Source organism: Sphaerodactylus townsendi, linkage group LG07 (genome assembly GCF_021028975.2).
Source record: "Sphaerodactylus townsendi isolate TG3544 linkage group LG07, MPM_Stown_v2.3, whole genome shotgun sequence".
In the NCBI taxonomy this organism is placed as follows: Eukaryota; Metazoa; Chordata; class Lepidosauria; order Squamata; family Sphaerodactylidae; genus Sphaerodactylus; species Sphaerodactylus townsendi.
Window position 1 is genome coordinate 15,801,607 of NC_059431.1, and position 25,233 is coordinate 15,826,839.

The 25,233-nt window shown below is 48.3% G+C and overlaps 1 protein-coding gene across 3 annotated transcripts in view; it reads left to right on the forward strand.

Moving 5' to 3' along the window:
* RAB27B (RAB27B, member RAS oncogene family) overlaps window positions 1-25,233 on the forward strand; it is a 133,058-nt gene that overhangs the window by 88,280 nt on the left and 19,545 nt on the right. Inside the window, exon 1 of one of the 3 annotated variants that reach the window (XM_048503864.1) lies at window positions 7,755-8,102. The exons of 1 other annotated variant lie outside the window; for it this stretch is intronic. The gene's annotated coding sequence lies outside the window, so the exon portion shown is untranslated. Of the gene's footprint in view, window positions 1-7,754; window positions 8,103-19,760; window positions 19,779-25,233 lie in introns of those variants that run through there. One more of the 3 variants, XM_048503866.1, reaches the window with a different exon arrangement.

Sequence of the window (25,233 nt, forward strand, 5' to 3'; positions counted from 1 at the left end):
CAACAGTACATCTGACAGAACAACAGTACAGCTGACATATCCAAAGTCCTGGGAGTCCCATATAATCATCCAGTCTTGACTGACAGAAGTGGATGGGCCTGCAGTTGGAGGAGGCTGCAACCTAACTTGCTCAATGATCCAAGTTGGTTGTCTCCAAAATGAGTTACGTAGATAGAAGCCCATGGTTGACATCATTTGGTTGAAGCAAGCTTTAAAGTAGGGCTTTCAAGAGAAGACTCTAGGGCAATGAGTGACAATGAGCTTCGGATAGACCAGCTGTCCCAGAATAACCCATTGCAAAGTGGAGCAATCTGGAGAAGAGAAGGTTAAGCAGTGACATTATAGCCATGTTCAAATATTTGAAGGGATGTCTTGTCGAAGAGAGAGCAAGCTTGTTTTTGGTTGCTCCAGAGACTAGGACAAGAATTGAAACTATGAGAAAAGAGATTCCACCCAAACTTACTTTATTTATTTGTTTGTTTGTTTGTTTATTAGATTTTAGACCGCCCACCCCTGAAGGGCTCTGGGCAGTGTACAACATGTCAAGAACATCATTATGCCCGCAGGCCAACCAACATTTCACACCATAAAATTAAGATAAGTTAAAACAATGCACAAATTCTCTAAAACATAGCAGCATTAAAACAGTACTATAAAGTACAACAACATCCCGAGGGGTGCGACGCCCGATCCCAAGGCCGGGAGGGAGCAGCAATGTTAAATAGATGCTATATTGGGCATGCCGGTGATGGAGTGGCACGCAACACAAGGGCATCCTGGAGGAAGAACTTCCTGACAGTAAGGGCTGTTTGACAGCGGAATAAGCTTCCTTGGAGGGTAGTGGAGTCTCCTTCTTTGGAGGTTTTTAAATAGAGGCTGGATGGTCATCTGTTGGGAGTGCTTTGATTGTGTGCTCCTGCATGACAGGGGGTTGGACTTGATGGCCCTCGTGGTCTCTTCCAACTCTATGGCCGTTTCTGCACAGCCACGGTAGGGGTCGGGTCGGTGTACATGACGCCGACCCGAACCCTCTGGGACCGTTTGCATGAACGGTCCCAGAACCTCCCGGGATGACGGAGCGGCGCTGCGCCGTCGTCAGGTCGACCTACCTGCCCTGCGGCCCTCCGGCACGTCACTGAGGCCAGGGGACACGCCCCCCTGCCCTGCGCGACTGCTCCAGAGTCGCAGGGCAGGTAGGTCTACTGGACATGGGGGGAGGGAAGACGCCTTGGAGCTGCTGCCGTTCGCACGGCAGCGGCTCCAAGCCGCCGTTTTCCATAAACCTTGCTTGGTTTCCATAAACCTCGCTTGGGCGAACAGCTCCCTGGGGACGGCGTTTTTGCTGTCCCCAGGGCGCCGTATATGGCCCGTGCGGAAAGGGCCTATGATTCCATGGACTCAGAGAGGTCTCCCACCTTTTAGAGCCTGTGGATATCTTTGAAATTCTGACTCGGTTCTTCAGATTAGAATTCAACTGCTCTTAACCACTATACCATGCTGATTGGTAGAGGTAGTCTAGCTATAGTAATGGCTATCTGTGCAGGTAGGGCATGAGGATCTCCTGGAATCAGAAATGACCTCCAGATGACAGAAAACAGTTCTTTGGAGGCAGAAGTCTGCTCTGGAGAGTCGGCTGTTCAGAATTTTACTTCGCTGTGGTCTCTCCCCTCCCCGAACCTGGCCTTTCCCACACCCACCCCTCAATATCCGAAAATTTCTTAACCCAGAGTTGGCAACCCTATATACATGGGCACCCGGCAGGTTGCAAACTCAGGCCGCTTCTGCATGGCCATGCTGGGGGTCGGGTCGGCGTACATGACGTTGACCCAACCCCCCCATGACCGTTCGGACGAATGGTCCCGGTAACGACCGGGAAGACGGCGCCGCAATGCGCCATCGCCTGATCGACTTACTGTCCCTGCGACTGTCTGGCGCATCGCCGAGGCCAGGGGACATGCCCCCCTGCCCTGCGCGACCGCTCCGGAGTCGCAGGGCAGGGGGGGGTGTATCCCCAGGCCTCGGTGATGCGCCGGACGGTCGCAGGGACAGTAAGTCGATTGGGCAAGGGGGGAGGGATGGCGCCTTCCAGCCGCTGCCATTTGCACAGCAGCGGCTGGAAGCGGCCGTTTCCCAAAAACCTCACTCGGGGAGCGAGGTGGGAAAATGGCGGCTTCGCGCCGCTGGGGAGGAGCGAGGCTGGCGCGGCTGCAAAGCAGCTGCGCCCCCCTTGCGAACAGCTCCCTTGGGACGGCTTTTTGCCGTCTCCAGGGCTCTGTAAAAGGCCCGTGCGGAAAGGGCCTCAGTTAAAATCACAGTGACTGAGTACCCAGTAACTGGCAGCTCCCTCTCCTACAAACCTCTTGAACAGAGTTTTCACCAGTGATTTGGAAGAACGGGTGAACGTCACTTCATAGCTAGAAACGGTCTCACAGCTTTGAATAAAGTGGAGTTAATTACATTATCACATTCCTCCCCCCACCTCCCCCCGCCCTTAAGCCTCACTGGGCTGCAAATACAAATCGCCGTCTACATAATTTGCTCTGGTTCATTACAGGGCCTTTTACTTAAGGGCCTTCTTTCTTGTCTACAGCATTGCTCATTAAAAAAAACCCCTCTCACTATAAGAGTACAGCGCTGAGGGGGAGGCCAATGGCTCTGGATGTGGCGTGACCTCAGTGCCGGCATAAATGCTGCTCAGCGTGGCGTAAGCGGCATCTGTGCTGGTGCTGAGGACTTACGCTAGTGCTGGGAAGCTGTGTGGCTAAGTGATGTCTGGGCACTAACACTGCCACGGCGCCAGCACTCCTATGGTACCAGAGTCCCTGCCAGTGCCGAGGGGGGCATTCCTGAGGGTAGAGCCCTTTCAGCCCCAGGAAGCCTCCTTTTGCTGGTGCGGACTTATGCCAGCAAAAAAGATAGTGTAGTCCAATGGTTATGTGTACCCCCAGGGCAGAGGTGGGATCCAGCAGGTTCTCACAGGTTCCCGAGAGTAGGTTACTAATTATTTGTGTGTGCCAAGAGGGGGTTACTAATTGGTGATTTTGCCACCTGATTTTTGCCTAGTTACGCCCCTCCTCTCAGCAGTAGCGCGCAGAACTTGAAGCAGTCTAGCAGGAGGTGCACCGGCGTGCGTGGCAGCCTGCGCCCGCGTGCATTCGTTTCCCGCCCAAGGACCGGCACAGCGGCTGCGTCCTTGCCACAGCCCCGCCCAGGAATGCCCCGCCCACGGACTGCCCGGCCACGCCCCCGTCGTGCCCCGCCCAGCCCCATTGGTGCTACGCCACAGTTTGAATCCCACCACCGTGGGAACCTGTTACTAAAATTTTTGGATCCCACCACTGCCCCAGGGGTACACACCAGAGCGTTGGGGATATGCAAAAAAAAATTACACAATGGGTTTGCAAATCTGGGAGTACAGTTTTAGGGAACTGAGTTGCCAAGGGATACTCGAGTGAAATAAGGGTGGGAAGCACTGGCGTAGCCCATTGGGCTGCTGCGAGTTTTTCAGTGCCAGCAGAGGAGGTTGCCTATTTTCCCCTTGGATGCAGCACCACAAACCTCTTCGGAGATGGCAAGGCTGTTTTATGCCCGGCTGCCACAAATCTACCCGTCCTTAACATCGGGCTGCAAGAGGGCCAGTTTCAGAAGGCAGCCATCTTGGTCTGCAGCAAAACACGTAGATTTGTGTCCAGAAGCATTTTAGAAACAACAATGTTCCCCTTAACTGTCATTCATCCAGTGTCTTCTGTGCAGACACACATTGGGACTGAGCACGTGTAGGAAGACAGTGAAGAAGAACGTTCTAGATCAGGGGTAGGGAACCTTTAACACTCAAAGAGCCATTTGGACCCGTTTTCCATGGGAAAAGAAAACACTTGGAGCCGCAAATAATTTTTGACATTTAAAATAAAGATAACACTGTATATATTGGGATTTTAAACCTTTTACTCCACTCATTCTGAGAAGTGCATGGATGCGTCCGCCCTGCTGCCTGCAGGGCGGGCAAGGATGGGGCCAGCGGCTCAGCCTTGCTGGCCACCGGGAAAGCGCCCGCCCCGTTCCAATGGGGCAGGCGAGAGGGGAAGCCCGCAGCGCGGCCCAGCCGGCTGCGGGCAGTTGGTGCACCCACACTGCTGCCTGCAGGGCGGGCAAGGATGGGGCCAGCAGCTCGGCTCGTGGAGCCGCAGTACAAGGGCAGAAGAGCCGCATGCGGCTCTCGAGCCGCAGGTTCCCTACCCCTGTTCTAGATGAAAGGAACCGAAAAGGCGCCCCTTCCTTCAGCGCGCACAGTGGGATTTTGTCACCAAAACTGTGGTGTGCCGAGAGGGATGGGTACCATTTCCCCTCAGTTCTCCTGAGCTGCCAGAGGAAAAGAAACCAGTGAATTGGGGAAAGAAGAGAAGGTTAAGAGGTGACATAATAGCCACGTTTAGACATTTGAAGGGATGTCATGTTGGTGAGGGAGCGAGCTTGTTTTCTGCTGCTCCAGAGACTAGGACCAGGAGTAATGGGTTCAAGGTGGAGGAAAAGAGATTCCACCTAAACATCCGGGGAAAACTATGTATGGATGATGATCTCGTCATTGCCAAAAGCTTCTGCTGAGATTTGAAACAGGAGGAGGAATGAAAGGCTGTATAATAAAATGGGCCAGGTAGCTTTCGGTATAATACACAAATGGATCAACGGGAGAATAGGTGGTTCAAGTTAAGTTCCAGTCTTATTAAGTTCGAGTCTGAAAGCGGATTTCTGACTTTCTGTAAAATGATGACTCATTGGTATTTGCCCCTGGAGAAATGAGGTAAAATGTATGAAAATGTTAAGAATGTGCGTTGGAAACATGAACATCACGAAGGGTTGTTTTACCACTTATTGTGGACTTGCAATAAAGCTCCCCCTCCTTCCCTTTCCCTTGCATGCCACCCCTCCCCCTCCCTCCCCTCCCTCTGCTAGGGTGCGTGGGCCACGTCCAGATGCCGGGCCCCTTTCCTCCCCTCCCTTGCATGCCACCCCTCCCCCTCCCTCCTCTCCCTCTGCTAGGGTGCGTGGGCCACGTCCAGATGCCGGGCCTCTTTCCTCCCCTCCCTTGCATGCCCTCCCTCCCCTTCCCTTGCATGCCATCCCTCCCCCTCCCTCCCCTCCCTCTGCTAGGGTGTGTGGGCCACGTCCAGATGCCGGGCCTCTTTCCTCCCCTTCCCTTGCATGCCACCCCTCCCCCTCCCTCTGCTAGGGTGCGTGGGCCACGTCCAGATGCCGGGCCTCTTTCCTCCCCTCCCTTGCATGCCACCCCTCCCTCCCTCCCCTCCCTCACTGAGGAAATTTAATAAGCCTTTCTTCATACAAATGTTGGTTTCCTTTTTGTGTGCCCCTTCAATATCGTGTGCCCCTTGTTCCAGCATAAGTGCTGCGTGGGATGACAATGACCCCAGCGCTTTGCCCCCCCCCCCCCCGGATGGATTGAATTGCAGGCGTACTTCTTTGAGAAAATAATTACATTTATCGCTCACTAGAAACCTCTGATAGATTTTTTGCTTAAACTAGGAAAAAATGAATTGATGACGCGTGGGTTTGAGGCCTAGGAGAATCAGAAAACAGGACATAATAGAGAGAAGCGTGAATCCTACTTAATTAGTAAGAATTGATTGGATTCTCAGTTTATAATTGTAGTTAAGGGGAAGAGGTAATTTTTAAACTGTGTTGATATTTGGCATACAAAAACTCAGGAGCCCTCCTTTTATAGGAGAGTTCCCCTCCCCCTTTTCTTTGTATATTTTAGCTCTTGTATGTTTGTTTTCTTGAAAAAAAAAACTTTATCTGAAAGAAAGGCTTCTGCTTAATTGACTTTCCAGAAATCTTGTTATATTTCACCAAGCTTCTTGAAGGTGTAGCAGTTAACAGTGGCAAACTCTTAACCTGGAGAACCTGGTTTGATTCCCCTATCCTCCACATGAGCAGCAGACTCTAATCTGGTGAATCAGGTTTGTTTCCTCACTCCTCCACACGAAGCCTGCATGGTAATCTTGAGCCAGTCACAGTTCTCTCAGAACTCTCTCAGCCTCACCTACCTCACAGGGTGTCTGTTGTGGGGAGAGGAAGGGAAGGAGTTTGTAAGCCACTCTGAGACTTCTTACAGGAGAGAAAAGTGGGGTATACATCCAAACTCTTCTCTTAATTTAGTACTCAGCACAGAAAGTGATGAGCTGTTGGGCATTATGTCTCATTGTGCTGAAACGAATTCAGTGTAAGGTTATTAGTATTGTTAGTCTAATGTATGTGATCTCTCTTGAATCTCTCTTGAAAGTAGAATAGAAAGACTACATTAATTTTAAAAGTGACCACTTGAAAAAGAGCCATTATGGGTAACAGACATTTTTTTCCCATAATCTCATACTTCACACTTGTGAAATCTCATACTTCTCATACTTGTGAAATGTCCTCCGCCCGATTGAGGGGAATGACGGCAAATGTACCGGGTGTACGTGTCTCCTTGTGTTACTTAGGACTCACAGGCATCCACCAAGAATAAGAGTTTTGGATTTATACTTTGCCTTTATTTCCTGTAAGAAGACTCAAAGGGTCTTACAAACTCCTTTCCCTTCCTCTCCCCACAAGACACCTTGAAAGATAGGTGGGGTTGAGAGAGTTCGGAGAGAACTGTGACTAATCCAAGGTCACCCAGCAGGAATGTAGGAGTGAGGAAACAAATGTGGTTCACCAGATACATGTCTGACGCTCATATGGAGGAGCAGGGAACCGAACCCTGTTCTCCAGATTAGAGTAAACCTACTCTTAACAACTACACTATGACGGCTTTTGCCTCTGCTTTTCCTGTAGCTGCAAATAGGGTTGGGAGCCATTGCAGGATAGGAGCAGGAGGGGCATTTGGCTGAGGCCCTCCATTCAAAGAGAGCCTCAGTTTTATACAGTTGCGTTTATGGCACTTGAGAACTTTTGCAGCTTGTTTTTATGTGTTTCATGTGTTACCTTTTACATCCTTCTTTTTAAAAAGCCAGGAGACTTAAAAATGACCCAAGAACTCTGCCTTAGAGCCAGTGTGGTGTATTATTATTATTATTATTATTTATTATATTTCTAAACCGCCCTCCCCCGAAGGGCTCAGGGCGGTGAACAAACAAATAGATAGAGCACAATAAAATCAATAATCATTAAATAACGGCTCTATATACTTAAAACCAACCCCATTAAAATGCAGCGTTCTAGTGGGTAAGAGCAGGTGTAGTGGGTAAGAGCAGGTGCATTCTAATCTGGAGAACCGGGTTTGATTCCCCACTCCTCCACCTGAGTGGCAGAGGCGTATCTGGTGAACCAGATGCGTTTCCGCACTCGTACAATCTTGCTGGGTGACAGTTGGGCTAGTAGTCCTAGTTCTTCTGAACTCTCTCAGCCCCACCGACCTCACAAGGTGTCTGTTGTGGGGAGAGGAAAGGAAAGGAGCTTGTAGGCCACCTTGAGGAGGAGAGATAAGTGGGATATAAATCCAAACTCTTCTTCTATTAATCACCGGCTCAATGTTTCCCCTTTTAAGGACGGCTTAAAGGAAACAAAAACGGATGTTCCCCTTTAGGCAGTCCTCAAATGACCGCAGAGAAGACGCTTTCTTCATTGAACGCGATCTCATGATCTCCTTGTGGGGGGAAAAAAATACAGAAATATGCGCGTTCCCTGGCAGCCGCCTCGGGAGCTGAGAGCAGCGCGCAAAAAGTTTCAACCGGGGCCAGCAAGGGCGGCCGGGTCCCACGCCCGCTGCGCTCCTCCACATCCGTGTGCACGCTCATGCGCTCCTCCGGGCACGCCTCGCTCCTCGCATCGCCCTTTGCAGAGAAAGGTTTTGGAGAGGTGGGGCCAAGCAAAAGGCAGGGGGGCGGGCAGGCGGGCGGGCCGGCTGACTTTCCCCAGCTAGGTTGCCGCAGCCGCCAAGGCGCCAGATCCCTTCCTGCACCGGCCCTCACCTCTCCTGCGCGCCTTTCCATGTCTCCAAGGGCCGCCGGGTCGATCTGGGGCATTCCGGGGCCGGGCCGTGCAGGAGTCTTTTGAGCAACTCTCGGATCCCGCAAGCGGGCAGGAAAGAGAAACTTCGGAGGCCGGTAAGTTGTTTCCCAAGACAAGCGGGCGGGCGGGTGGGATGCGTGCGGGCACCGGAGGCCGGGAAACTTTTGCATTTGCTCGCTGCGTAAAGGGAAGGGAAGGGGAGCTCGGGCGCGCGAGGCCCGGGTGTTGCTGCTCTTGTTTCCTTGCCAAGCAGCCGGCCTGCTGCAAGCCGCCTTCTCTTCCAAGCCAGCGTCGCGCGCAGAGTTTGGCTTCTTGCTGGCCCCTTCCGCACATGCGGAATGATGCGCTTTCAAGCCACTTTTACCATTGTTTGCAAAGGGATTTTGCTCTTCCGCACTGTGAAAGCCAGCTGCAAAGTGCGTTCAAAGTGGATTGAAAGTGCATTATTCTGCATGTGCGGAAGGAACCGCTGTTTGCCCGGCCAGCAGCTGCAACCTCCGCAGGTGGGTTCGTTTGCTCCGGTTTGGGCTGAGCTCCACGTGGAGCTTTGCAGGGGAAAACGCCGAGGCGCGTGGAGAGAGCTTGTTTCCCCGATTCTCTCTTGCCCCTTTCAGCTTTCCCTGTTTTGCAAGGAGCCCGGGGACAAAGGACAATCTTCTTGACTGCAGTATTTTTGGAATGCGGCTCTTACTTTTTAAAGATACGGATCTCTGCTGATGTGTACAGGAAGTGCTGCTGTGGACGTCTGTTTTTTTTTTCCAACTGCTGCCTGAAACGGCTATGAAAAAGCCCCCGTGAAAAGATTATTTGGAGCTGTAGAGAAACGTTCTGTCATTTGTTTTTAACCCGCTTTTCTGTTGAAGTGGGCATGGGCGCTCAAGTGCATCGTTGGTGTTAAAAGAGGGGTTCTCTGGATTTCGGGTGAAGTTGCAGAAATCAATAGAAGTTACTTCCGATGGCAAGCAGGGGACTGAGTTTTCAGGTGTTTCGAGCAGTGGAAACGAGAGAGTCACGTCCTGTATTTGGAGAGCCAGAGAGGATTCAGCGGATAAAATATTTTAGCTCCTACCACTAGGCAACTGACATCCCAGTCCTGAGCTGACTGACACCCTTCTAAATCCACCAAAGTCTGCTTTCCCTATATGTCATGTCATATTGGCTTCCTTCTCATATTGGCATTAAGGGGAAACTTGGCCGTCTACCTTTCCATAGGCGGCGTCATTGCTAACACCATGGGTGCCGTATGGTGTTCCTAAATATGGAACAGTTCTGCATAATTTTATATAGTTATCTAGTTCGTGATTCATAGCTGGTTTCAATGTTTTTCTTTGGCGTAGGGTAGCTTGTTTTTGTAGCATTGAGTAGAGCAAATACTCAGAAAGGTAGAGTTATTAACTCTGAGGGCCCTTCCACGCATTCATGTGGGCAACCCTACCGGAAGGTGAAATTGGACCCCGAATTGATAGCTGTAGTCCGAAACAGATGACATATATCCTAAATAGATGACAGGAGTGGTAGCTGTGGAGAGGAAATAGCAGCGTTGAGCATACTGTGGAGTCTCCCTCTTTGGAAGTTTTTAAACAGAGGCTGGATGGCCATCTGTCAGGAGTGCTTTAATTATATGTTCCTGCATTGCAGGGGGTTGGACTTGATGGGGTCTCATGTGATTGTATGATTTTACTGGTTAGATTCCAGGCAGGAGAATGGAGCTTGTAAGCATGCAGGTTGTGCCCACATGCAACATTCTTGCACAGGTGGGATCAGCAAACTCAAGTTGTGAGAGAGGGCAGGGAATTGCAGTAGTGCCAGTTCCCCCATACATATATTGGACTGTCCCCAAATATGCATGCACGAGGCTTTGTGTAAGAAACCTTTGCAAGTGAAGTGGTCCTGCGTTTGGTGCTCGATCTTGGGTAGAACAGGGTGAGGTTTTGTGTCTAAGACGTACCTGGCTCGGCCTGGGAAAAGCAAGCCGGAATCGTTGTTTACGCTTTCGACATTCTGCAGGCTTATGCCGTTCCGCATATTGTGCTGACAATAACTCCTTGTAACTGAGCCGCCCAGTCTTGGTGAGAATTTCCTGCAGGGTGGATTCTGTGCAGTCCGAGGCCAGCCGCGCTTTACATTAATAAAATGGGTGTATTGATTGCGCTGTGCTGAAGTGCTACTTGAGTTCCCTCGTGAATGTTCTCAAGGGAACCATTCTGAATTTCATCAGACAGAGAAGTCTGTTCATATGCGCCTCTCCCCTATCAAGGGAGTTTATGCACACCTCTTACGAAACCAGGCTGTGAAAAGTTCATCAGTTTAGGAACTCAGAATGGCAACAAGAAGTGAAGTTTTTGGTTGTTGCTCCCAAGGTCCTGGAACAAGTTCCTTGAACAGGGGTGTCAGGAACAAAAAAATACAGCTCACAAACCGGTCAAGCCTAAGCATTTTACTCATAACAAAGATATGTATTTGAGTTCAATAACATATAGAATCACAAGCTTGGTTTAGGATTGCAGCGTTATGTACGCACAGCATTTTGGATGTGAGATGGTATTATCATCTTAACATTTGTTGCTGTTTTACAGGGCCGCAGCTGGGCAGGAGTGCACCCGGGGCACACTCCGTGTTTTCCACCTCCTTGCAGCCCCGCCCCATGGCCCCGCCCACTTACCATTTCCAGCCGACAGAAAACAGCTTTCTGCTGGCTGAAAACGGGCCAGGCTGGTGGGGTGGTGTGGTGTCGGGGGTGATTTTTGCACTCCCAAGGCGTCCCCCCCTGTCCCCTTGTAGCTCCGCCACTGCTGTTTTGTGGAATTTCAGGGCTGCGCTCTTTTTTGGCTATTTGGATCTTTTAAAAACTCACTGGGCAGTTCTTCCTTTTAATTCTTTTCATTATGTGGGGGGCTATCCACACAAGATAGACAGAGGTGTGAATGGCTGCATCAGTCCACAGCACATTCCAAAACAAAAGTTCTACAATACCTTTTATTTAGGATCACCCAAAACAATGCGACACGCTGTGGAAGTTCTCCAGATCCCACTCATTGGTATATTTGCATTGCTGAAGGGTTATTCTTCCACAGGTGGCAGCAGAATTTGAAACTGGGTTCTGGATGGCCCTTAAGGTACTAAAATTGTGTGCTGCTCCAGCTATGCCTGACAATGAAATCTAAAGTGTGTTTACTCATGGATAAGCCCCATTCAGTGTAATGAGGTTCAGCTGTTTCCTCCAATCCGAGTGATCCTTCACTTAATTGCTTCCTGGCCTCATTAGGAGAAACAATCCCATCGTTTTTAATTCCTCCCCCCCATTGATCTGTGCATATTGCTCTCATTTTGCACCTGTGGCACTGAGGACATGGGAGGAATAAAATTACCTTTGGAGACTGGGAAAATAGCTTGGTGCAAGGATCATTGAGAAAGCCAGTGAGGTGTGGTGATTACAGTGTTGGACAGTGGTGGTGAACCTTTGGCACTCCAGATGTTATGGACTACAATTCCCATCAGCCCCTGCCAGTATGGCCAATTGGCCATGCTGGCAGGGGCTGATGGGAATTGTAGTCCACAACAACTGGAGTATCAAAGGTTCGCCACCACGGGACTAGGACCTGCGAGGCCCAGGTTCGAATCCCCACTTTGCCATGGAAATTTGATGGGTGAGCTTGGGCCAGTCGCAGCCTCGATCCCGGCTAGTATTTGGATGGGAGGAGACCTCCAAGGAACCCCAGAGTTGTGTCACAGAGGGAGGCAGTGGCAAACCACCTCTGAACGTCTCTTGCTTTGAAAACGCCACCAGGGGTCGCCATAAGTAAGATGTAACTTGACAGCATGAAATAAAAGGAATGTTAAAAGGGGAGGACAAGAAACAACTCTCAAGAACCTACTGAATTCAAAGTCTTTGAAATACATTCTAGGCTAGAGAAGATTGGATCCTGTTTCTTTGGTTTCAGTCAGTAGCGACCTCCCCATGATGATGCAAGATGGGGAGAAATGGCTGCAAGACATGATAACTAAAGGGAAACTCCACAATCAGTGGCGGTAAACCTCTAAAGACCTTGACCCCTGTGCTCTGTGGTTGGCCCTCTGGAGTAACTAGTTGACCACCAAGGTTACCAGCAGGCTTGAAGAAAAGGTAAGAGAGACTTGTGAGCCACCAACTAAAAAGAGCTCCCAGCCATTAGAGTGAGATCAGGCCAGCGGGGCATTCAGCAGATGACAAGCCTTCTTGAAGGAGGAGATTGGGGTTGAGGTCCCCATTATTTAATGCTTTCAGGCTCCAAGAGCACACAGCACACTATTGCTGTCTTGTTCTGTGGCACAGGCTTCTTCCTGGGCAAGAGTTTCGCCGTTGAGGGATCAATGTTGAAATCCCTCTCTGTCACCATTGAAGCGATCCCCTGCTTGAGGTCAATAGTCATTGTTGGGAGTCTCCACCATCAACATCTTCCCATGTCATCCATTTCCCTCTCTTAGCCATCAAACACAATGGCCCTTTAGCTAACTGCATATATAAGAAACCCATTCCTTTGCTGTTGCAGCAATCAAGGATTGGAGCCCAGGGTAGTGGTTAAGGATGCAAAAATATAGGTGAGGCTTCAACCACTTCTCCCTCAGTGCCGGTGGCCATCTGGGAGGCACAAAACTCCCCAATGAACACAAGGACTTGTTAATGTGTAGATGGACCCCATCCTCTACCTGGGATTGGTGTTTCTTCCCTTCTAAAAAGGGAATCTCATATTATTAAGGCAGACAACTCCCCTTACTTCAAAACATGCCCATTAATACCTTTATTTTCTCTTCCAAATGAGGAAATGGCTACAATGAGCAGATGCGTTTCAGGAAGCTTAGTACCCAGAAGTTCGAAACGAGACCATACGGAAACGTCAATAAAGTGAAGCTAAAGTAGATTGTGGTTCTGTTTATTTAGGAGGGCGTCAAGCTGGATCCAGAGCTATCCTCTTAACTATACATTAGGCAGTTTGAAATTACCCTTAGGTAAATTTCAGGGAAGGTGAAAAATAATATAGAAGATATATTTGGAAGCACAAGAATGTGAAGGTTCAGAATGTAAAACTATGCTTTTTAATAAGAACTGGTACTAAACGTACCGACTTTATCCATCTTTATTTGTGTTGTATGTGTATGTGTATGCCGGGGGAGGGCGGCATACAAGCCTAATAATTGATTGATTGATTGATTGATAGATTGATTAATATGGGCAAACCAGAGGAATTGCTGGGGGATGCATGATTAGATCTTTCCAGGATTTTTAAAGGTTAATTGCAGCTTCTGCCCCGCTTCCCAAATTGTTACTAGCCCTGGAAGAGAAAAAGATGGAACATTGCTCTATAAAATTATGTAGAGCCCCAGTACAGACTGGTGCATACCATAGGTGTAATTTACCATGTTAAAAATGCTAGGAAGATAATGATAGGTCTTCTGGTTTGACCCACCTTTCATCCACACACCATTGGATACTGCACAACAAGTGCACAGCAGCAATCTTTTGCAACTGGAGTGTCTTGTCCACACAGGGAAATCCATTTGCAAATGATAGCAGCAGTGCAGTGATAATGCAGTATCTACCAATGTGTGTATGGTGGCCCCATTTCCAGTTTCCCAGCACTGCTCAGAGCAGCAGGAGGAGAAAAAGAAATGGTAGCCGGTCCAAGGGCACGATGTCATTTCTACGGGAAACCAGGAAGTGGTTTCAGATGTTGGAACCCCAAGAAACTGCAGTCGTTTTTAGAGAGGTCTGATGTCATTTCTGGGTTGCCGACAGAAGTGAAAACAGAAGTGGCATGGCATCACTTCTGGTGGCAGCCCAGAAATGACGTCAGACCGCTCTAAAAATTACTTCAGTTTGTTGCGATTCCAAGCTATGCCCAGATGCCCACCCAACTCAGTGTTCAAGTCTGTTTACATTTTATCTCGAAATTATATTGCAGTTAGAAGCCATGCAGTTAGAAGCCGTGAAGATATCTGGCCATGAGAATATTCCATTTTTGATTCAGAACTCGGTCATATTCTCAATATGGAATGGGTTTTTATCACAGTGTCATAAGTTGTTCGTTTAAATTTGACATTGATCTTTGAGTAGTGTGACCCAACCAGAGCTAATCATTTTCAAGTTTAATCTCTCATAATGCTCTGGCCCCGGCCTGGTGGAACGCTCTCCCACCAGCTGTTCGGGCCCTGCGGGACCTTGGTGAGTTCCGCAGGGCCTGCAAGACAGAGCTGTTCCGCCGGGCCTTTGGAGAGTCCAGCCACTGATGGTGCCCCCCCTTCCGCTGGGCCCCCACATCCGGGCCTATAACATCTACCAAGACCTGCCGCCCCTCCCTGGGGAGAAGAATTTGATAATGGGCTCCGGGCGCCACCCATGTTTACACCCATGTTTACATTCAATTTTTACCTAAATATTAATGTTTAGTGAGTTTTCGCTGCTTTTGTAAGTTTTAGCCTATTTATGATGTTTTAAAATTGTACTTATTATGTGATGTACACCGCCCAGAGCCCTTCGGGGATGGGGCGGTCTAGAAGCCCAAAGTATAAATAAATAAATAAATAATGGGCCACTACCCACTTACCTCACTAAACTGCAACGCCGCTGCGACCCCGCAATGAAAAGCCTCCGTGGCTTCTGACCACGGAGACATTTGTTCCCCACACATTTGCCATTCAGGAAATAACGCGGGCAGCAAAGAGCGGGAGTTCCGTTGCAATGAGGGGAATGGAGCGCTCCGATTGGCCGTCGAACGTGTGCGTCATGAGTTACGTGAAAGTGGCGGCCAGCCGAGGGCGGGTCTCCAGTGTGATTGGCTGGGAAGAGGTTGTTTATGATAGGTTCACACGAGCGTGAGTGTGAACGTCATCAAAGAGGCGCTAACAGCCCTCTATTAAGACGTCGGCACATGCTGACGTCAGCAGTAAATCGTTGGCTGCGCTTTCTGTGGAGACACGTCATCAGCAGTGTTTGGAAGTGAAAGCAGAAGCCAGCTCGCACGCACGCCTCTTGTACTTCCTCATTCGCTCGGCGCCGACATTTTCCATTTGCTCGGCACGGGCTTTGAACAAGTTGAGACGTGAAGATGTGACTTCGACTGGGTGTCGACACGTGTCTACTTCATCACTACACGCACTTTTAGACGGGGACACCCCCACTTAACAAGATGGCGCTCCCTGTTCCCTGATTGGCCGTGAGCTGCGCGTCACAGCGAATCAGCCGCGCGCAAACAGCCGAGGTTCCCCACAACCCCGCGGCACCCGCGGGGTTTTTAAAAAAGTTGCTCTTTTTAGCGGAGCTAATTTGCCGCGCAGCCAGGAGGCGGGAGAGAGGTAAATCCCTGGCAGCCGCGCAGTGAGCGCCGGAGATGTGGGGAGCGTCCAGGACCCCCGTGGCTTTTAAAGAGGTGACCCCGCGGCTTATGGTGAGTGGATAGTGACCCAATGAGGAGTGTAAGTTTGTGTCTGCATTTCTTCCCCTAAAATCAATGGGACTTTGAAAACTGCTTCACTGCGGCCGGGTTACGCACCTTCATTTGTAAAAAAAAAAAAAAAAGTCAGCTGTTCAAAATGGGTGTAAACCTTTGTATGCTCTTGTGTTTATCTATTGGGTTCAGTCTTGACATTAAGGCAATTTGAAAAGTGATAAGTTCTCACGACGGTCAGTGTTTTAAGCCTGCCTACAACAATAAAAAGTGGTAATCCTACCACCGGTAAAAATTCTTCAGGGTGTAACCAGCAGCTATTTAAAGCCCAGATATGCATCCTCCCCTAGTATACCTATGCACACCGAAGGCAATCACTAATACCTGGGCTACAAAAAGAAGAAGAACGAGGTAGCAGAATGTGCCGACTTCAGGGAGAGGGTGAAACAATTCCCTACAAACATACATACAAAAAAAGCACTCTTGGAGCAAAAATGACTCCGGTCGCCCCCTTCTCATGCTGTACTAGTTTTCCCCCTTAAAAGGAATTCCTAATAAAGAGGGGAAAAGTTTTATCCCCCACTCACAGTTCATTTTATCCCCCTCCAAGTTCTGCCGCCTCAGTACCGCCTTGGTCTGCCTGAGGCATTAACACCGTCTCCACAAAAGGGAAGAAATATATATGAAGACGAAGCCGTGAAGATGAGCTCTGCCTTCCTTTCCGGAAAGTGCTCCTGCAAATATGCCATTGTTGACCTCATTTTGGGTGGGAGTGGGCTGGAAAATGGGAAGGGTCCTGCAAAGAAAAGAGGCTTGCTGGCTTTTTGGCTCAACGTTCCCACTTTCCAAAACAGCTTTGCTCCTTTTTTTTTTTTTAAAAAAAGCTAATAAATAATAATGGCAGCAAATAACACTCATTAATTTACTGTGCTTATAGTCAGACTTTCTTACTTGGACTCAGACCCATTTACAAAATGTACATTGGTACATTCTTTTTTTTAAAAAAACACACCTTATTTAATGTAAAGTGATGACACACAATACCAGACAAGCAACTTGTAACAGACAATACAAGAAGAAGAAGAAGAGTTTGGATTTTTATCCCCCCTTTCTCTCCTGCAGGAGACTCAAAGGGACTTACAGTCTCCTTGCCCTTCCCCCCTCACAACAAACACCCTGTGAGGTGGGTGGGGCTGAGAGAGCTCCGAGAAGCTGTGACTAGCCCAAGGTCACCCAGCTGGCGTGTGTGGGAGTGCACAGGCTAATCTGAATTCCCCAGATAAGCCTTCACAGCTCAGGCGGCAGAGCTGGGAATCAAACCCGGTTCCTCCAGATTAGATACACGAGCTCTTAACCTCCTACGCCACCAAATCAATGCAAAATACTTAAGAACTCTCTTCATAAGTACATATCTTACATTGTAACATCATAAACCTTCTAATTACATACGGATTCACTTCTCCTATATCCACTTCCAACTAATTCCAAATTTCTCCATCTTTCTTTCTTCACCTAGACCTAACTCTTCCTTTATTTCGTTTAATAACTCATTTGCATTTTAAAAACAAAACAAAATACTTCTTATATTAACCATACATCTTTAGGGACTGCGGTTGAATCAGCTACTACTATAAATCATAATACATTTACCGTCCTTTTGTTTGTTAACATAGTCTAAGAAAGGATACCATTCTTCCAAAAAAGATCTTCGTAGATTTGTTCTTAATTAAGATAGATAACTTGTCATTAGCAGCATAGTTCATTGTAATATTCAGCCATTCAGCTGAATATTGTGTAAATTGATACATTCGATGACCTCTACTGAGCAATGTACCCAGGTTGCAGCGGTTTCAACCATCATAGCATATTCGGCATGAAACGGTGTGCAGACACAGTTCAGAAAATGCCATCACATCAGTCACAGATAATTCAGTGGTAGCAGGATAATATGTGAAGCAGTGCACAGTGGTGTGCACGGGAGGAGCTGTAACGAAAGCGCCCCAAAGCTTGGATCCTTCTCCCTCTGGTTTCCCTAGGGCAGTGGTGGTGAAACTTTGGCAGTCCAGATGTTATGGACTACAATTCCCATCAGCCCCTGCCAGCATGGCCAATTGGGCTGATGGGAATTGTAGTCCATAGCATCTGGAGTGCCAAAGGTTTGCCACCATGGCCCTAGGGAGTCCTTGCTGGGATTCTCCCTCCATTGCCAGTACCTGTTGTTTCCATCAGCCCTAGCTGCACAATGCCACTGCCTGCCAATACTGTACTGTCTGTTTGTTCCCGGCATGCCACAGGACCGGGATCCGTGAGGAATCTGGCTGGTGAGGAAGCCCAGAGGAGCTGGCGCTGGCTGCAATCAGCAGAAAGCATCGGCAGTTTCCTTCCCCTGTGCACTCAAATGGCCAGTCTGAATTTAAAGAAGGATATGAAAGTTGCGTTCTGATTATTGGACTTGGCTTTTCTGCTCCTTTTGTTAGCAACACATTTTTTAAAAACCCAACTACAGCCACCAAGAATAAAAGAGGAAACAGATAGAGAGGGAAAATTAAATGGTGGGCCACTGCGAGTAGCAGAGAGCTGGACTAGATGGACTCTGGTCTGATCCAGCTGGCTCTTTCTGATGTTCTTAAATGGCGGAAGTGTGTCATTTTCAAGCAGGCCAATTGGAATGAGGGCACAGGTATGTTTCTAGTTGTGATTGGCCAAACCGGGGCGGGCTACTCCCTAATATTGTACAAAAGAGAGAAGACCCAGGAAGTGGCAGTGGGTTAATTCTCATTTGAGGTTCTTTCTTTCTGAGAGACAGTGTATAGCTGTCTCACATCTGATTTAGCCTCAAGTAGTTATTACATTTTGTGGCAGCCATTTTGTTGCTGCGCTCACTATGGCGTGTCAGAATTCTAAACATGCCAGCGAGCTCAAAACGTTTGTGGACCCCTGGAGTAGATAGTACTGGGTTTGATGCATCGTCGTCTTGACTCAGAATAAGGCAGTTTCATATGTTCGTGTGAGATGAAGTTGAAAACTGAGTTACTGGCTGCTGATGCACGAAACCAGTATCTTCTCCAAAAGACTGGTTGTTCTTTTCCCATCTTTTCCAAAGATTCATCCATTTTTCCATTCCACAATGGCAGAGCGACAAATCTTTCTCAAGTGTAGACCCTATCATAGGATTTCTGGTGCCAATGTCATATCTTGGGACATGCCCAACTGGGATAAGAAAATGTCAACATCTTGGTAGCATTTTTACTGGCAGCCATTTGGGCATGTTTATCCACTTCTCTGCGGCTCCTTGGAGGAGAAGGAAATGAGAACCGCGTGCCAAAGCTCTTACTGAGGCCTGTCTATAACTAGCGATCGTACTCGATGAGACAGCACAAGCGATCCACAGATGCAGGGCCGCTGACCATACTGTGAACTGGTTGCAAAACTGTGATAACTTGGTAATGGCATTTTGGTGATTGCTGCCAAAACAGGAGGTTACTTCAAGTGAAAAAAGAGCCAGTTCACACAACCACTTTCTACCTCTTAGGCCCTTTCCGCACATACAAAATAATGCACTTTCAATCCACTTTCAGTGCACTTTGCAGCTGGATTTTATTGAGCGGAATAGCAAAAATCCACTTGCAAACAATTGTGAAAGTGGATTGAAAGTGCATTATTCCGCATGGGCGGAAGGGGCCTTAAGAACATAAGAACAAGCCAGCTGGATCAGACCAGAGCCCATTTAGTCCAGCTCTCTGCTACTGGCAGTGGCCCACCAGGTGCCTTTGGGAGCTCACATGCAGGATGTGAAAGCAATGGCCTGCTGCTGCTGCTGCTGCTGAGCACCTGGTCTGCTAAGGCATTTGCAATCTGAGATCAAGGAGGATCAAGATTGGTAGCCATAAATCGACTTCTCCTCCATAAATCTGTCCAGCCCCCTTTTAAAGCTATCCAGTCTTCTTCTGTCCTGCCCAACCCATATTCGTTGTTCTGTGACACTCCAGAAGCTTTTCGCTTGCAATCCAGACCCCTGTTAAGCTGTTCCCAAGACCCTCTTACCACGTGTCAATTCAGCTTGAGGGGCAGGGTGGGTCAAGAGAGAGATAATACAGCACGTTTTCTTTTGTAAGTAAAAATTCTTTTTTTTATGACAATTGCTCTGAAGAGGCTGAAAAATGTGTTCAGTGAAGAAGCAAAAGGAATATTCATGGGGAAAAAATACTGTCTTTTAAGGGGTGGAGCAGAGCGATAACTAAGTCTGTGGTAAGGCGTAGCTGAGTCACGGAGGAGAAGTTCCTCCTGCAACCGAAGAACTTGCGTTTCCACTCCGTCCATCACCTGGTTCCTGAGCTGTCTGTTTGCAAGGTAGGCTGGGTCAGCTGCTAAACTATTTGAGACCGGAGAAGGCCTGATTTGGGAGGCCAAACCTTTTTTTGCTGATTCCTGTGTAAAGTGGGACTAATTGAGGGCTGTCACCTGTGTAAGTGAGAGGGAGAAAGATCAGCCACATCAGAGCAGTGAGAAACAACGGGTTGGACTGTCGCTTTAGGAAGTTAAGGGTGGAAGAGAGAAGCGCTTTAGAAAGGGCTGGAGAAAAGGAAACTGACACGTCTCGTTCTATTGGATGTGAATTCTGAGCGATAGCCGTTTGTGACATGACGTTGCCGTGTGTTCTTCTAGGCCGGGTTTAGACGCTGTTCTGAAAACTTAGCAATGTTTTCCATCCTCTCACTGAAAATTCACACAGTATTATCAGCTTTTTTGAAAAAAATGTGAAGCTTCTAGCCCTTTCCCCCCCCCCCCCCTTAGGAGTACATTTAGGAGAATGTAAACTTCTGTGTCCCAAAGGCCTATTGAAACGAACAGCATGTCAGTAGCAACGTTTGGGGTGGGATTGATAGCTGCTTGCTTTAAAGCTATGGTTCTCAACCTTCCTAATGCCGCGACCCTTTAATACAGTTCCTCATGTTGTGGTGACCCCCCAACCCTAACATTTATCCATTTGACAGATGGAGAACACTGATGCAGAGAGTCTTAGGCGACCCCTGTGAAAGGGTTGTTCGACCCCTAAAGGGGTCCCGACCCCCAGGTTGAGAACTACTGGTTTAAAGAGTTGCCAATTACAATCAACTTGGTGAGTTTTGAGGTAGCATGCAGATACATTTGAATAAGGAATTTGCTGTCTTCTCTATTGCTTGTCAGCTATTAGGATTGCTAACAGCCTGAGGGAAAGGGTCTTGTCCCTTGAAGAGAGGCTTAACGTATTTATCTAGGGTTGCCAATTCTGGGTTGGGAGATTCCTGGAGATTTGGGGCAGAGACTGGGGAAAGTAGAGACCTCAGCAGGTTATAATGCCGCAGAGTTTGCCCTCCAAAGCAGTCATTTTCTTAATGGTGACTGATTTTTGTGGGGAGGGAAGGCAGGATGGCATAACCTGATCTTGGAAGCTAAGCATGTTTTGTATTTGGAAAGGAGACTACCAAGGAAGACTCCTCAGAGGAAGTCCCTGGCAAACCACCTCTGGTTCTCAGTTGCCTGGAAAGCCCCTTGCTGGAGTTGCCGGACGTTCGCTGCAACTTGATGGCGCTTTATGCACACACACACACCCATGCTCTGTTAGATGAGGAAATGCAGCATGGTATAGCCAGATCACAGGAGCTAAGCGGGGTCAGTGCTTGTGTGGGAGTCCACCAAGGAAGTCTCTGCAGAGGAAGGCAATGACAAACCACCTCTGCTTCTCTCCGGCTTCGAAAACCCCTTGCTGGGGTTGCCACAGTTGGCAGCGATTTGATGGCACTTTACACACACACAACTGATCTCTGTAATCTGAAGATCACTCAATTCTGGGAGGTCTGCTGGCCCCACCTGGAAGTCAACAACACTATATTCATTAGGTGATGTTATTTTCCTTCTAACTGTGAAAAGGTTGCTGCCTCTGGCTCATTCCGCACATGCAGAATAATGCACTTTCAAACTGCTTTCAGTGCTCTTTGAAGCTGTGCGGAATGGCAAAATCCACTTGCAAACAGTTGTGAAAGTGGTTTGAAAACGCATTATTTTGCGTGTGCGGAAGGGGCCTCTGTCCCCACAAGAAGCCTCAATGAAAGAGAAAGCGCCTTTTTCCTTCAGGCTACTGGCAACCCTAAATGAGATGTTTCTTTGCTGGCGGGCAACTGATAGCCAGGGGGTGTCCCGGTTTGTGTGTGTGTGTGTGCACGAATGAAAACATCTACAGCATAAATGAGTGAGAGACCTTCTCCAAAGCAAACTATTTCAATCTTGTCATCGTCAAAAAAAGGAGAGAAGGATTCATGCCATCTTCCATTTATTTCTTCCACCACTTGTTTGTGAATACGCATTCCAGCACATGCCTCCAGGTCTGCATTAAGGTGAACAACAGCGATTTGATTGACATGACCCTTTAATTCTTGCACGACAGGCCAAGGATTAAAGGGATGCATTCTTTTCTAGCGTTGAGTTGCCGAATTAGGGAGACTTGGGCTTGTCAACCCTGCATCACTTGTCTGTCATGCAGACTATTAAAGGCACAGAGCCTGTGTCAGGGGAAAAAGTAGCAAACTTGTTTGACGCCGATAAAAATCACAGAAGCCGCCCATCCATTTTCCATGCGTCTTCCCTGCTGGAAGGATGCCTGGGAAACTCTGCTTAGCATCCAAAAAAGTCTTGAAACAGATGGGATGAAGCCAGAAAGGTGAAAAGGTACTGCAAGTAACAATATTATTTGCTAGCAAATATGCAAGACATCAGACTTTCTGTTCCTCCTGCTAGATAACGGGTTTAATTTTTAAGAACATAAGAAAGAGCCTGCTGGATCAGACCAGAGTCCATCTAGTCCAGCACTCTGCTACTCGCAGTGGCCCACCAGGTGCCTTTGGGAGCTCACATGCAGGATGTGAAAGCTATGGCCTGCTGCTGCTTCCGAACACCTGGTCTGCTAAGGCATTTGCAATCTGAGATCAAGGAGGATCAAGATTGGTAGCCATAGTTTTCCAAAAGATAGCATCCACAGACATTGGAAACATGAAAAACAAATGCAAACTCCGGCATCTCCAGAGCCGTTCTCCCTGTGCCAGGGAGAAAGAAGAAGGAAGGTGTGTCCTGAAGTTGGTCCATCTCTCTTAACAGGAAGCTCCCCCCCCCCCCGGTTTCCTGTTTCTTTCAAGCACTTTCCAGGAAACAACTCTTGCATATCTTTTTTCCAGTTAGCTGAGAAAACACACAGCGGGTTGCAGAAGGGGCTGATGTCGCCATGGGATCATAGGCAGCGCTTCAGCCAAGAATGGCCCCTTTTTCCTCCTCTGAGGGGGTAGATCGCTATCGCTCTTTCCCTCACAAAGCCATCATTAGCTTGTCGACACCTTACCTGATCTCTGTCTTTTAATGTTAGCTAGGTGAACAGGCAATTAGCAGGTGACAGCGTTTATCTCAGTTCTGGGAACAGCCTCACTTGCTCACTTCTGCAGGTGAAACTGGGGTGAAGAGTGCACGGATCAGGCTCAGCTGGTTTCTCCAGTTAGCGGGTGACCCTATAAAAGTTGGTGACCCTGTACAAATATCAGGGCTGTTCTGTGATTGTAATTACCCCCATTTCTGAGATATTTGTGTGCTTCTGAACCTTGTAGCAGATGTTGAGGAACTGGAATAGATGGGGAAGGCAGTCCGTTTGCAACTTTTGGTTGGAATGAGAACCTGTCTCTTAGGAACCAAAGAAGGGAATACTGCTGCTTTCCATAAACAGCAAAACTGCAATACCATACCAGGCTAGGAGCACATTAAGCAGAGTAAAGAATGAATGCGGGCATGCTGAATGAACCAGCTGCAAACATAGTGGGCACCTTGCTCTCATCTTGTCCTTCTGCATCTTGCAAGTGGGGGTTTCTCTTGCCAAATGCTGCTCCATTTTAAAAAAAGTCTCCCTGCCTGCAGAAAGCTAGATAAAACTTAGATATCCAGGTTGGAACTCTTTCCCTTCACAGGCTAGTTTTCTATGAACAAGGAGTGTTTGCAGTGTAGTAGACCAGTAGAGTTGTCATTTACCAGAGTTGCCTGGTGGGGACAGGGGGGCTCCCCCCCTACAACCTTGTGGCAGATGGCGTGGGGGGGGGATGCGGGGGCTGGAACCACATCCCCTGATACCATGAATCATTTGTAGCTGTGTAACTGAAAGCAATGTCCCCAAGTTCCTGGTGAGGTTGTGATGTCATTTCCCATTACCCAACTGGAAGCAGTGTTGTTGTTCTGGTAAGTCTCTGGTCTCTGAAGTCTCTGTAGCCCAGAGATGAGATACGATTTACCTCCATGGTAGAAAAACCTTCGTCTGCACCTATCTGCATATGAAGCTTCTATTGAAGGAGCAGGTCGTTTTGTCCCCGTACCCGTTTGGCAATCTTCTCACCCATTCTGTCTGCTGCAGTCTGTTTTCGTGAGCCCATTTCGGATACATCCCCATCATTATCCGGTCGTTTGGTAGAGCAACAGGCTGACAATTAAGAGTAGAGTCCTAGTATATTATTGTATTTCTGCGATGGGAGATCTGGACCTGTTGAATTTCTTAATGTCCAGCTGTTTAAAAAAATGGGGGGGGGGGAGAGATAGCAGTCCCAGAAAGACCCTGAGGACTGTTTGATGTAACCATCCTCTACAAATTAATTGCAGCAGGAGGAAGTGATCAGTTAAGCACGTGGGTTGTATGCAACAGTTAGCAGGCATTGAGCCCGAAGATTTCTAGGGGTAACAGACTTCAATGCTGGAGAGCTGGGATCCTGGAGAGCTGGGGCCCACCACAGTGTAAGCATTCTGGACTAGGTGACCCCATAAAGAAGCGTTGTCGGTCTGTGAACATTAATCCCAGGTCGGACTGCCAGCTGCAGGTTGGGAAATTCCTGGAGATTTGGGGGTGGAGCCTGAGGTGGGCGGAGTCTGTGAAAGGGAGGGAGCATAGCAAGGATGTGATGACACGGAGTCCACCCTCCCACAGTCGCCGTTTCCTTCAGGGGAACTGACCTCTGTAGTACGGAGATCAGTTATAATTCTGGGAGGACACCAGGCCTTGCAGAGGCCAGGTCTCCTGTTCGTTTAGTTAATTCATTTGTGTCCCACTTTTCTCCCCAGTGGGGACCCAAAGCGGTTTACATTGTTCTCCATTGTATTTTCCCAACAACCCTATAGGTTAGGGCCAGGGGTCTGCAACCTGCGGCTCTCCAGAGGTTCTTGGACTACAATTCCCATCAGCCCCTGCCAGCATGAGCCAATTGGTTGCAGACCCCTGGGTTAGGGCAGACCCCTGGTTGCAGACCCTTGGGTTAGGACACGTAGTCGCTCAGAGAATTTCCATGGCATGAGTGGCAATTTGAGCCCTGGTCCCCCAGGCGTTAATCTGACCCTCTTAACCACCACACCACACGTGGATCTGTGATCTATAATGGTCGTGTGGAAAATAAGTTTTTAGTGACCCTGGATGGTTGTGCAGTGAGTTACGCTTGCTGAAATTCTCCAGTTAGCGTTGTTTCCTTTCCGATACTTGGGAGTTTATTATTTACTTTTAAGGATGCCTTGGGAAGATATTTTCAATATAATTTGCTAGATTTATTTTTCCTTCAAGATTAGGCGTGCTTTCTTTTCAGGGTCTTTAAGCAGTGGGCATCCCCATCCAAGAAGCCGTGGCACTGCGGCCCCTTCCGCACATGCCAAATAATGCACTTTCAATCCACTTTCAGTGCACTTTGCAGCTGGATTTTACTATGCAAAATCCACTTTCAAACAATTGTGAAATTGGATTGAAAGTGCATTATTTGGCATG